Source organism: Squalius cephalus (assembly GCF_949319135.1).
Source record: "Squalius cephalus genome assembly, chromosome: 19".
In the NCBI taxonomy this organism is placed as follows: domain Eukaryota; kingdom Metazoa; phylum Chordata; class Actinopteri; order Cypriniformes; family Leuciscidae; genus Squalius; species Squalius cephalus.
Genome location: NC_137140.1, coordinates 9,885,216 through 9,899,335, shown reverse-complemented (window position 1 = coordinate 9,899,335; position 14,120 = coordinate 9,885,216). Strand labels below are relative to the sequence as shown.

The following is a 14,120-nucleotide window of genomic DNA, read 5'->3' as shown; positions in this document are numbered from 1 at the left end:
TACGGGAAATATGCTAATACGGGACAGTCCGTCAGTGGTCGTGGGCGGAGCATGAGCAATATGACATCATATTGCTCAGAAAATCCAAACGGCTTGATTATTGAGAGTGTTTAGACTTTTTGAGGATTAAAAAAAAGGATTTAATGGATTCATTTAATGTTTTTCATTGTATGGTGGTGTCCACAATGCAAAGACACATTTATATGCAAACACCATATAAAAGTGAATTTTGCATCCGATTACCCCTTTAAGAACATTTCTTCAAATCATTGGATCTCAACTCGTTTTACTTCACAACCCACCTGCTTCCTAGATATCAAACATTAAAAAAAAAAACAAGCATCGGTCAACCACATGTGATTACTATAATCCCACAGATTTTACTGAAGGTCAGAATGACACGCACACACACACACTGAAAATACTGTCAAGCCTCATCTTGACCTATGGCTTCTCCCCTCCTTTAATCTGATTGGTCCACCATGACCTCGTTGGCATGGCCCCTCCTCCACCATGAACAGAACTGTTACGTTTCTGATTAAATCAATCAATCAAAGGACGTCTGTTCTCAGTTCCTCACCCGCCAAGCCCTGCTCATCCGTACAGTGTGCTGATAGCAGCCATTACGGCAGATTGCAGGTCAAACTCCTCTGGCAGCGGCTGCGTCTCATTAGTCGCTCACACTCTGGGAGGAACGTGATTAAATGTGATGGTTGAAGCTCACGAGCCGTGACTTACATGAGAGTTCACAAGTGCGCATGTTTGTTTGGGTTTCATATTTTGACACAGATTTGCACCAGAGGGGCGGCAGAACCTTGACCCTGACCTTTCACCTCCCGTGCAAAAATCAGATAATTAGTTCATCTGCCTAAAGCTATTAGGCTGCCCGGAGTAGAACGATTTTTAGCATGCTCATATTTGTTAATTGCCTATGTACATTAATGAGAAAAAAAGTTCAGTTCTGAAATATGATTAGATGAAGAAAGTCACTGTTAAATAGCTGATCTAACATCATCTAAATTCTACATTAATATGAGAAGACTAAATATCAGCTATAGTTATGCTAATGTACTACATTTCTTGCCTGACATATGAAATATGAATTTTTGTTTAATAGCGAGAGCAGTTAACTGGAGGCTTGTTTCCGCCACTGAATACAAATTAAAAAATCGAATTGCGACTTTATCTCACAATTCTGACTGTGAGATATGAAGTTATAAAAATCTGAATTGTGTAATATAAACTCAGAATTGAGAAGAAAATCTCACAAAAGTATTTTTCAGCAGAATTGGACTTTAAACCTCACAATTCTGACTTTTTTGCTCACAATTCTGACTTTTTTGCTCGCAACTGCGAGTTCATCACAATTGCGAGCAAAAAAGTCAGAATTGTGAGCAAAAAAGTCAGAATTGTGAGAAAAAAAGTCAGAATTGCAGGAAAAAATATCATGCAATTCTGAGATAAATTCAGAATTCTGAGATAAAAAGTATCTTTCAATTTTTTTTTATTCTGTGGTGGAAATAAGCTTCTATAGTTAACAGACAAAATATAAAAACAAATCTAAAAAAATGTTTGCATATTGTTTTTTTTGTTGAGTATCATTATATTTGAAGTATCAGGCTTTTATGGCTCATATATACAGTATGATATAGGAGAATATGGAGCACATATTCGAGGAGGAAAAATTATGTATTTAGTATGATGATATGTAAATGCTTAGTTTTATGATCAAAGTTCTATAGTTTTAATTGTGGGGGTAAAACGTCTATTGTAATACAATACAAGGATGACTGAGAGAAAACATACATTCCTTAAAAGCCTGACGTGTCTTATTTTAAAACTCACATTTTAACATTATTTTCTTAAAAAATTGCTCCAATCCATTAAATGTTCAACTTAAAATATTACTAATAATATAAATGTTATTCTTATTATTTACTTTATGAGAACATTTCACAAGTCACATGTACCACGACCTGAAGGGGGTCTTTTTTAGAATGATATAAGACCTTTTACTTATTAAAAAGTATAAACTATCAGTCAGATGACAGAAGGCATGTAGTAGATTGAGTATAAAAAGGTTTTTCATTCAGTTATGATCATGTTGATAATTAAAAGGCCTTAGAAATGTGTAGGCTTTAAAGGCTTAAAGACAGTCAATATTATATTCAGCTTATATTTAGTTTAGATGCAAGCATGAATCTTCAAAATTAAAATATTAGGGCAGGTTGGAACTGTGTATATCTGTGTGAAAGAGCCCATCTCAGGACAGTTCATTGAAACCGAGTGAAACATAGAGAATGAGAAAGAAGGATGACCTCATTTCAGCAGTATATAAAATATAGTGTGTGTGTGTGTGTGTGTGTGTGTGTGTGTGTGTGTGTGTGTGTGTGTGTGTGTGTGTGTGTAAGACATGAGGGATCACACAATTGGGAGGGGGAGAGCTATGCTGTCTTAAGAGGAGATTGCCTGACCTGAATAACAGATGCATGCGTGTGATTTTGCCTCTATGTATGCGTTTGTGATGAGATCATACAGTTGATAGGTTTGCCCCCCTGTAAGCCAATGAATCCCGAGTGTGTGATGACATCATACAGGACACTACCTTAGGCCTGTCAGGACAAACGAACTGTCATCAAGTAAAATGCTTTTTACCACGGTACTCTTACTGCATGAGTGATTAGAACACTGCATGCTACTGGAATCTCTCTCTTTCTCTCTCTCTCCCCTTCAGTCTAAATCTGTGCACTTCTCATTTCTTCCTTTTCCTCATTCTCTATGCTCCTTTTTATTTTTATCAACAGTATTATTTTTAAAGGGCCTGTTGCAGGGTTGTGCACCATTTAGAAATGTTTGGAGAAAGGCTTATAATTTGTGTGTGTGTGTGTACGTGCATGCATGCGTGCGTGTGTGTTTTATCTACAATATAAGTGTAGTTTTTAATAAAACATTTCATACTGTATCCATAAACATGTTATCAAACACAAAACCCAACCAGGGTTCTTGAGCAGTTGTAAAATTTTGATTTTGTTGCATAAAACAGAAATGACTTACTGAATTGTATGTATAGCTACAATATTTCTCACTGTTAATTCTGAGAGACTATACAATAGTCAATAAAATATTAAAATGAAAGAAACTTGATGTTTTACTCACAGCATTGAATCATTGTAATAATGGCCATTTTAGCAATAATGATGAGATTGCTAAATGATATCGTAATATTAAAGTTACATTTGAATATTACTGGTTTGATGTTGATGAAATGGTATATGAGGCTAACCGATGAGGATGTGTGGGTATCTAAAATTCAAAAAGATTGGTAAACTCTATTAGAATAATAATCATTGTTTGAAACAGATAAAAAAAAAAAAAGTTTTAAAATTTTGAAAACATTAATACATGTTAGGTTTTCATGTTTAATGGGGACTTTCCATAGACATAATGTTTTTACACTGTACAAACTGTATATTCTATCCCCTAAACCTACCTATTTTTACAGATTTATAAGCTGTTTTAATCATGGGGACCAAAAAATGTCCCCAAAAGGTCAAAGATTTTGGATATGTTGTCCCCTTAAGGTAGGGTTTGATTTTTTTATTCCAATTAATGTTTATTTTATTTCAAGTGACATAATTTTGTTTTGTGTTGTTTGTTTTATTTTTAATTCTAGTTTTAGTTAACTGTAATAATAACCACCCTTCCCATGGTGCCTTAAACATGCCTTAATATGCTGTCTAGATAGGAAGCTCAATAGGTTTTGGAGCAGAGCATCTGGAGAGAGAGAAAGCAGAAGACCGCAAGCGAATGAGTGAGAAGTAAATTAAAAATAATGGAGGAAGTATGTGAGAGATAAAGCAGAGAGATGGCCCAACGTTTTATTGCCTCTAACTGCATTTCTGCGTGTCTCTATCTGTATTGTATTGTGCGGAGAGGGTGACGGCTAAGATGCAAATCGCTTTTCGCCGCAAACAATATTGCATTTCTGCGAGCTTCATCCATCCTAGAGAGAGCAGCGGAAAGGGAGATGGATGGAGCGCTGAACTTTAATCAGGAGGAAGCCTGGAGCGATGGAGACTTGCTTTGGTCTGTGTATTTTTTCTGTGTAGGATACAGATTAATCAATCACACGCACACATACACATACTCATCATGTGACCACGACTGACACTACGATGACAATCCATCTCTTTCCCATCAGCTTTGTTGACGTCCAACTCCCCCACACATCCCAAAATCACATCACACACGCGGTGCAAAAGACAGATGAGGAAAAACAGAATGAGAAAATAATCTTGTCTATGAGGACTTAAAACCCAAAGGACTCTCAAATTGACTAAACACTGCTGTTCTTGTCCACCCTTTTCCATAACAAACACACTCACTCGCACACCAGCCAACCAAATTCTCCTAAAGTTCCAGCTAACTTTTCTTTTAACACAGCTCATCCAGCTGGAAACAGTCGGATCCTCCAAATGTGTGATGCTTGAAGCCCCATCCTTTTTTCGTCAATGTTCCTGCAACACTTGAGTCACTTTCTGTGATGCATCCAAAATAAAATGTTTTTAAATCACTAATGGACATACATTACATTCAGCACCAATGAGAGCCAATTGCATTCTGTCTCTGAGGTCAGCTGACCAGTTTTAATGACTCACCCTATTCGGTTCTTATGTTAAATATAGAGTATATAAATATATATTATATAACTTCTTTACATTTTAGAGAAGCCACATAATCACTGAAAAACTTTGTTTTACTTTAAACCATTGTGAGAACATTTTAGTGTACTGGAACCTTATGTCCAATGACTTTATGTTAATCACAGCTTTTGTTAATATACTGTAGAAAATGATACTCTATAGGGTAAAATAGATATACATCTAGATGCTGATCGGTCAATAAGATTTCCTGCAGCTCTTGGCCAACAACCGAATCACAGCCATGCTGGAAATTCAGTACAGCAGCACTCTTGCTCATGTGATATAGCTAAATTTGAATAAACTGTAATGCTGTTTTGACCAGTCAGCATGGGGACCATTGTTATACCAAGCCAATGATATAATCAAACAATGTGACTCTAACCTGATTTTTTTGCAAAACTTTCAAAAACATTCCTATACATACGGTTCACTGCAGTTTCCAGCTAAAATGAACACTAGAGGCAGTAAAACACCAACTTTTTTTTTCCCTTCTCACAAAAATTATGATTAGAGCGGTATTGGCATTTGCGTCACATAATCAGCTCCATATATATGACCTTTCTGATGTAGTAAACTTGCTCTGTAGCTCATCTGGTACAGCAGCATTCAACCGATCTCACGGCAATTCGACCGTATTTTACTGTGGCTAATTCGTACGAATTTGTACGACCTCACTCATTCGAATTCACACGATTTTTTATAAATAGTACATATTTGCCCAATTTGTATGAATTCGTACAAATTACCTATCCCTGACCCCGCCCCTAAACCTACTCGTCACTGAGGTTTAGACAAATCGTAAGAATTCGCCACTTCGTAAAATACGTACGAATTGGTCGTGAGATACACAATCAAGGGGCTCAAAGACTTGTAGAAGCAAGCTAAAATGGCATAGATGCTTCAACAATACTGTTTATATCTCACTTTTGCTTTTGTTAACATCATCAGTTAGATTTATGGTAGGGTTTAGTGTAGATGGTAAGTTATTTTCAAACGTGATAGAGCATTAACATTTTAGCGCCACAAACCAGACATTTCATTTCTGAACTGCAACAATAGCCAACAACAACTAACGTATTAAAGATTTTGCCAGACTCGTTCCTCTATTTCAGATAAAACTGAACATGCTTTTAGCGCCACTGGACATTTTACTTGCGAAACTTGAAGCAATGTAATATTGTTTTGCAGAATCATTTTTCCAATGAACCTAAGTTGAATAATAAAGCCAGAGTTACAAAGTTACAAATTTTATCATGGTTGAGTTTTTTTTTTTTTTTTTTGCTTTAGGCTACCTGTACTGTAAATCACCTATTGCATTATTACAAGATGACGTAAGACAAAACAAAAAGAAATACACAGATTAAAAAGGACACTGCACTTTTGAAAGACTGATATATTGAAGCTGAAGTCACTCACATAAAGACTGAATTAGACTAAAACAAAGAGGTGATGCTGTGCTGGTGAAAAGCCTCTACTCTGCAGCGCTCTCTTTCACATTTGCACAAAACTTTCATTAGCGTGGATGGCAGGGTGCGAGAGCAGCCATATCTGTTCCATTAGCGTCGCTCACCATAAATCAGACTAATCTCTCCTCGAGGGCGCACGCTAATGACACCGCAACTGCCATCGCCACCGCTACCCTTAACTCACATGCACCGGCGTCTGTCATTACGCCGCCCACCCCCGCACCAACCCAGATGAGCCAGATGATTGGTCAAAGGATAAACAGACTGCTGCACACAGGCCACACCCACCTGAGGAGGAAAAACACAATTCAATGTCTTTTTGAGCTGCAGAACAGTTCTGAGCACAGAAAAACATCAGGGATGGTTCACGCAAAAGTGAAAATTCTGTCATTATTTACAATCTTCATGTCATGTCAAACTTAAATAATTTTCTTCAGTGAAACACAAAAGAATGTGTTTAGCAGAATGTTCATGCTGCTCTTTTACAAATAGCAGTCTCATTCAAACTGCCGAATAGTCAAAACTGGTGTGCACCATTTGGTTACAAGACATATGATAACATCATTTCAAACCTTTGACGTACCAAGTTTGATTATGCATATATGGAAATTCCATTTGAGAGCTTTTGCGGAGGGGAAGATTATCAGTGGATGACTACAGTACATAAATTTGGGTCTGACTCAAGCAAAGCTATCATACAACTTCAGAAGACTTGGTATATAGCACATTAGTTCAGATTATTCAAGTTTAACAGGGAAGTGGGATAAACTTTTTAAAGAAATTTGTAGAAGTAATTTTCAGGAGAAATTTTTGTTTGGCCTCATTATACTCGTGGATGAAGTTCTGTTTCGTTTTCGCTTAGGTTTAAACAGAAATTCGAAATACCTGAGCAGAGGTATACTGTTGGTGAACATCCCGAAGCCGCCCTCATTGCTGGGAGCGGTGTTTAGATGAATATAAATATGTGCTGTGTGCTTCAATAACAACAACAGCAAAAACATAAAAATGACAGCGGTGAGAAAACAGCAGTTAAGAAAGCGTCTGATTATATTGATGTGTACATGTTAGCATAAGCTCAGCAATTGGCCACTCCAGTCAAATCATGTTTATTTATACAACACTTTATACAATAGATTGCTTTAAAGCAGGCAGCTTTACAGTATTAAACATTAAAAAACAGTGTCAGTGTCCGTTTCAATTAGAATTACAATTTCAAATTCTACTTTACTATAAAGCAGCTCACCAGTATATTCAATTTTTTATTCGTGTCTGACCTCGCCGGACTGAATGGAAGAAATGAACAGGAGAAGGTTGCTACGTCGAGGAAGGCGGAGCTGTAGAGCACACCTACCAACTATGTATGTGTCACAGACCAATGGTTGTTCAAAGGTGTTTATCAGTCGGAGAAAAACTTTTTTTAAAAGATAATTTTTTTTAAAGTTGAACTTCTTTTTACTGAAGCCTCACATTTTTAGAATGCTGTGTCATGCGCAAGATGCTGCAAAAGACACAAGATGTCAAACAGTGAAACACGTCCATATAGTGCGCGTTATCATAGAAAAACAATGGAAAAGCAGAGATATCAGATGTCAACTTTTAAATTTAAATTTTAACACTATATGACACTGATCCTAATAGAAAGCACAGCTTCTCATTACCTCTTCAGGTGACTATTTATTTTATTTGCACACATCTGTTCAGTTCCATCTCATTTTGTGGTTATTTAAACATCACAATTAAAATGGATTAGTATATCTAAGTTTCAAGAGCTCCTAAACCTTCTGCTCTAACTTCCTGTGGGGGGCTTTAATCTTTAAAGCTATACTATGTAACTTTTGGCCCTCTAGCAGTTAAAAAACAAAACTGCATGCATTTTGTGAAATAACATTGTTTTGGTTGTGCTTTGGCTCTGCGTGACTAGGCGGATGAATTTGGTTATGCTTCTGCTCATAAAACATTCACTACTGGCCTTAAGAGATATAACCAGTTTAGATGGAAAGGATCTCGAGCTGAAGATGTTACTCTAGCTGAAGATGTTACTCTAGCTATATCCATTAATAGACATGGTACTTCCTTGAAAAGAAATTCCAGAACAGCGCTACAACAACCATAATGATATGACCCTTCACAATATATATGCTTCATAATGAAGTCTAATAGAGAGCTACATATGGGAATTTATCTGTTCAATAAAATATCTTACTCACCTGTTGAGTAATAAAAACGGCATCTCTGCGTCTATATCAAAACACTTCTGTTGAAGTCTGTTCTACCCGTAACACCCTCAGTTCTTTCCATCTCCGAAAAGCCAAGCCAATGTTGATTCTTGTTTTATTACGAGCTCTATCACATGTTATTTTTATTCCCCATAGGGAATGGGTTATTCTCCAGAGGTTCGAGATTTAGCGTGCTCAACCTTTCTCGCTCATTGTGTCAACTAACTTATGCCACTCCCACACCATACACGCAACTTTCCTCTTTTTACGGATATGACGAGACACGCATGGGCGAGTGACATACGTATACAATTTCCTGCGAAAACCATCCCGCTAGGTCTAAAATATAAACACTTAGTTATTGCCCTAAGTGTTTATAGTCACTAACACTTATAGTCCTACCATAGTGAATCAGGGTAAGACAACACGTTTGGAAGAAGGATTGATGATGTATTAACTCATTATTTCTATGTTGTTAAATTTAAAAAAAAAAAGAAAGTTACATAGTGTACCTTTAAATGAAAGTCAGACACCTTCAAAGACCCCTACGCAATTTACTCTCTTAATATGAAGGAATTTTCTGTGTTTTACCTGTATTATGAATTATGCATTGCATTGTGTTGTGTGGTAACACATTACATGTACTTACTACAGTGATAACAGTCAATTATGCATAATTACAAGTAACTAAACCTAAACCAAACCCTAACCTTAACCCTATAGTCCATGTACACCTACTTAATATTACTCAGTAGCCAACTCATTTGTGTAATTACACTATAACAACAACACCTTAAGTTTACCTGTCTGTAAACTTAGTGGATAATGTCATGGCAGAACATTTTCAGTACCTTTTCCATTTTTATAAGATTTTTTTCTTTTCTAACAGTGTATATTTTGTCTTTGGTCTTCGTGTTTGCAAGCCCCCAGTCACTGTTTACTTTAATTGAATGGGAAAGAGCAACGTGGACAACTTTGGTATTTAACAGAAAAAAGAAAGAGTTTGGAACAACAAATGGGTGAGAAAATTAAGACAGGATTTACATTTTTGCGTGAGCACATACACAACCTCACATTACAAAAAAACTAACCCGTCACACACCCATAGAAAACCCAACTGGAAACATCATCTTTCTCTCTTTTTATATCACACACACAGGGCGCTGATATTACTCATGATGGATAGCTCAATAGCGCCCAGTGCTGGGTAATGTGGCTGTGTTTTGATTGGGTGCAGAGTGGGCGAGTCATTAGCTTTTAGGATTTATGATTATGGCTTATCAAACAATACACACAGCGTGACTCTACTACACACATGCAGTATCGTGGGTAATCAAACAGCACGACTTATCCATTGGGAAATACACACAGCATTGCGTACAAAAGCTCCCAGCATGGGTCAACTGTATTTGAGTGAGGCACACAACACTCACAATACTGGATCATATAACAAAATTAAGCAATTCTAAAACTGTATGATTCATAATTGCACAATGTTACGGGTGTATAAAGGACTAGTAATAGACTGATTTTATTTTTATTTTATTTTTCAATAAGTCTGTTTACTTGGACAATTGAAAGACACCCCACAAACATGAATCTCACAAAAAATTAGCAAGTAAGCTCAGTAAGCACACTGCAACATGATTATTTTTTTAATGTGAGTACAATGGGATCGTAACTGGTAACAGAATACAACCCGCAAAACTTTGCTTATGCATTCCAGTTCACTCATCACATTGGAAATAGAAAGTCCAGCATATTGTGGGATACAGTCTCTCAGACAGAGTGCTCTGTTGTATAGATATACTGCACATTTTGCCATATGTATTAGGTCATTTTGGAATTGTATGCATACATGAAAACTAGAAAACTGAGAACAGTATACATACTGCAGAAACAGTATTAGTAGTATAGTGGTTAGATATTCTGTTACAGCACAGCAGAGACACATATGAGTATTCACCAAGGGCTCGTCTGCATGGCCCAATGCTTTCAGTATGTTTAAAACTTTCCGTAATAAAAATTAGTGCTATAAAACTATAGGTGTGACCAGGGCTGTTCTAAGGAATTGGCTTAGAGTTTTTGGAATGTATGGAGTAGCATATCAAAAGAGTTCTGCTAACATGAGTGTACGCCATCCCCATCACACATCTTTAGAGACCACCACCACTCCTGGTGAAAGATACCCTATCCTACATTCAGAGACAAGGGCAAAAAAATTAGGAAGCTAGAGTTTTTAAAAGCTAAACCTTGTGGGAAAATAAGTGTGTTTAATTGTATTGAATGTGCACATGCAGTGTACTTCAAATCTTGTATACTAGAGAAACTGTACTTGCAGATAATATAATAGATATATAATATTAATAGTGATATTAACTAAATTAATGCATGAATTGTGCGATTTGCGAAGTTATTCAGTTTAAAGCGTTAAAGGGTTAGTTCACCCAAAAATGAAAATTATGTCATTAATGACTCACCCTCATGTCGTTCCAAGCCCGTAAGACCTCCGTTCATCTTTGGAACACAGTTTAAGATATTTTAGATTTAGTCCGAGAGCTTTCTGTCCCTCCATTGAAAATGTATGTACGGTATACTGTCCATGTCCAGAAAGGTAATAAAGGAATCATCAAAGTAGTCCATGTGACATCAGTGGGTTAGTTAGAATGTTTTGAAGCATCGAAATTTTGGTCCAAAAATAACAAAAACTACGACTTTATTCAGCATTGCATTCTCTTCCGGGTCTGTTGTCAATCCGCCTTCACGACTCCGCAGTGACGCTGCTGACGTAAGACGCTGCTGACATAAGACGCTGCTGACGTGTTATCTGGTGCGCCCGAGCTTCGTTTAAGCAGACGCACGCTGTAAACAAAATATAGCAATACCAAAATACAAACAATGTAGAATAGCTTGAATACAGCGTGCGTCTCCCTCAGACTGTAAACGAAGCTCGGGCGCACCAGATAACACGTCAGCAGCGTCTTACGTCAGCAGCGTCACTGCGGAGTCGTGAAGGCGGATTGACAACAGACCCGGAAGAGAATGCAATGCTGAATAAAGTCGTAGTTTTTGTTATTTTTGGACCAAAATGTATTTTTGATGCTTCAAAACATTCTAACTAACCCACTGATGTTACATGGACTACTTTGATGATTTCTTTATTACCTTTCTGGACATGGACAGTATACCGTACATACATTTTCAATGGAGGGACAGAAAGCTCTCGGACTAAATCTAAAATATCTTAAACTGTGTTCCGAAGATGAACGGAGGTCTTACGGGCTTGGAACGACATGAGGGTGAGTCATTAATGACATAATTTTCATTTTTGGGTGAACTAACCCTTTAAAAATATTTAACGCAATTAACATGACATCCAACATCCGTACATGATTGCTCTATCATTTAATCAAGTGATTAAAAAAAGAAACTTGCACACAGAATTCGTATTGAATTCCCTATCAGTCAGTCACCTTTGACGTTATGTCAGTGACTGACGAATGGGGATCTCGTCTGAGAGCCCAATCACCTTTGAGTGATAACAAAACAAGCCAGTGGACGAGTGAGATTTGCATCGTGAACCACTCCCCAGGGCAGGGCCGTGCACAGGGCCATGCACACCTCATCGGCTGAGGTGCCCCTCTCGCCCCCCTCCCTTCCCCTCCCTTCCCCTCCCTCACCCCCCAGAGGATTCCCATAAAAGCGTTCTGTTATCGCTCTGCTAAAGATCCACTGATTCCACGAATCCGCTCCGTGTTTTCCTGCTCTCTCCGCAGCATCACTCGTGACAGTTCCAGAATGTCTTCCCATTGACAGGTAGATTACAAATTACAATCCACATTACAGACAGTGGTTGATTCACGGAATTAGTATTTTTTGTAGTTTGTTTTTGTATTTCTATTGGTAATGTTTTGCTCCTGGTCTTGTAATAGTGCTAATAACTTGTGCAACATATACATGTTCTTGGTAGATAATTATAATTTCTTGTCTAATTAAATTACTGTACCTGTTCTGATCTCATATAAATAACACCAAATATGCTGTTGTCGGCACACTTTGTTGACAAAAAAACAATGCCTTCACAAAAAAGAAGGCAGAGTGAGAAAGGGAGGCTTTTTGAAACAGGACATCCAGTTGGAAAAAGTGGAGACTTGATTTTATCCTTTGGGAATTAATTGGATTGTGAATAGTGGGTGTTACCAAAGAAACACAAGCATTGTCAAAACACAAGCTAATCTCTAAAACATAAGCATTGTCATGAGGAGGAAGAAACTGATGACAGTACATTTTATAAATCTGACTGTTCATATCTTTGTCACAAGCTAGAGACAGAATCACAGCGTTTTTTTGTTCTTTCTCCAGGACAATGAAATTACTCGAAACATACAACAAAAGCAACTCTAGAGTGGCTAAAGACCAAAAAGCTTTACTCCAACTTAGTATTACAATGTTAAGACATCACTGCTTTTAATTGCTGCCAAGGGTGCTATGAATAATGTATTGTTTTAGATTTTATGTAAATGTACAATACTGAAAAACCCAATGACTTTGGGATGATAGAACCGAAGGATCAAAAATGCTAACTCGTTTCCAGGTTTTAGAAGTCACCTCCTGCAGCACATCATGAAGGCCTACAAGTATAATGTTAAAAAGTATTTTCTGCATGTGAGTAAGACTGTATTCATACCTGGTTCATTGTGTTTGTCTTGTGAGAGGTCAGTCCTTACAGATCACATGTTTGTTACTAGGGAAGAAAAAAAGAAAGCATTAGCTTCCCTTTGGAAAGAAATAAAACAAATTATATTAATTCTCAATTGTTTCTTTCAGATAAGATTAAATGGATACTTTTTCTTGAGTCTCCTGTTTCTACTGATAAAAGAGCCCAGTAATCTCATGTGTAGCCTCAATTTTCAAAACATATCTCAACAATGTTTCAAACTGTGCACAGAATTTGTCAAGATACCAATGTCTGCAATCAAAACTCAGAGATCTCAATATGAGCTCAAATACTTCTCAAATAATTCTTCCAGTTTCAAAGGCTTTTCCAAAATGTATGTAATGTTCAAAAATACCTTATTTTAGGCAAATTCAATAGCAGCCTCACATGCATCTTTCTATGCCATAATACATTGTGACTAACTCAGTTAGCAAATCCTAACTCAGTTAACAAATGGCAGACACATAGAAGAAATGTTCAATAAAACTATACATTTTATTCAATACAGAAATAATTTGATTAAAATAGATTGACTAAAACTAATTGTCAACCAAAGTTATACCCAGATGTGTTTTTATGCTTATTTAAGTTAGCTTAGCAACATGCTAAATCCAAACTCTACTGAAGTCAATTGTAAGTCGAGTCTTCTGTGCGCTTTGTGTGACGCACTATTTCTACTTACCTGAGGTTTCCGCCTATGTGCAAAGCATTTCATATCAGTGAGTTTTCATTTCAAGTAGCAAGCGTGCCTATGAAGACAGCAGGCAGCAAGACAACTCACTAGGTTTTGGGACAGAGTTCAAATGTGTTTGCGCATGTATGAGAAAGAAATGTTTGGAGAAGGAGACAAAAGCAAGGCAGTTAGGAAAGGAAGAGGTAGGGGAAAAAGAGAGAGGAAGGGGGCTGGGGGAAAAGAAAAACAGGACAAGGTCCATTTTTCATCCCTCCTCCCTTGTAGCATTCATTCATCCATCCCCTCTAGTCTGACACAAGCTGAGAGACTAATGTCCATTGTGTC

The 14,120-nt window shown here is 37.2% G+C and overlaps 1 protein-coding gene across 2 annotated transcripts in view; it reads right to left on the bottom strand.

The window, feature by feature from the left end:
- raraa (retinoic acid receptor, alpha a) overlaps window positions 1–14,120 on the bottom strand; it is a 198,292-nt gene that overhangs the window by 88,520 nt on the left and 95,652 nt on the right. For both annotated transcript variants that reach the window (XM_079850712.1, XM_079850711.1), the window contains exon 2: window positions 13,073–13,129. The gene's annotated coding sequence lies outside the window, so the exon portion shown is untranslated. The remainder of the gene's footprint in view (window positions 1–13,072; window positions 13,130–14,120) is intronic.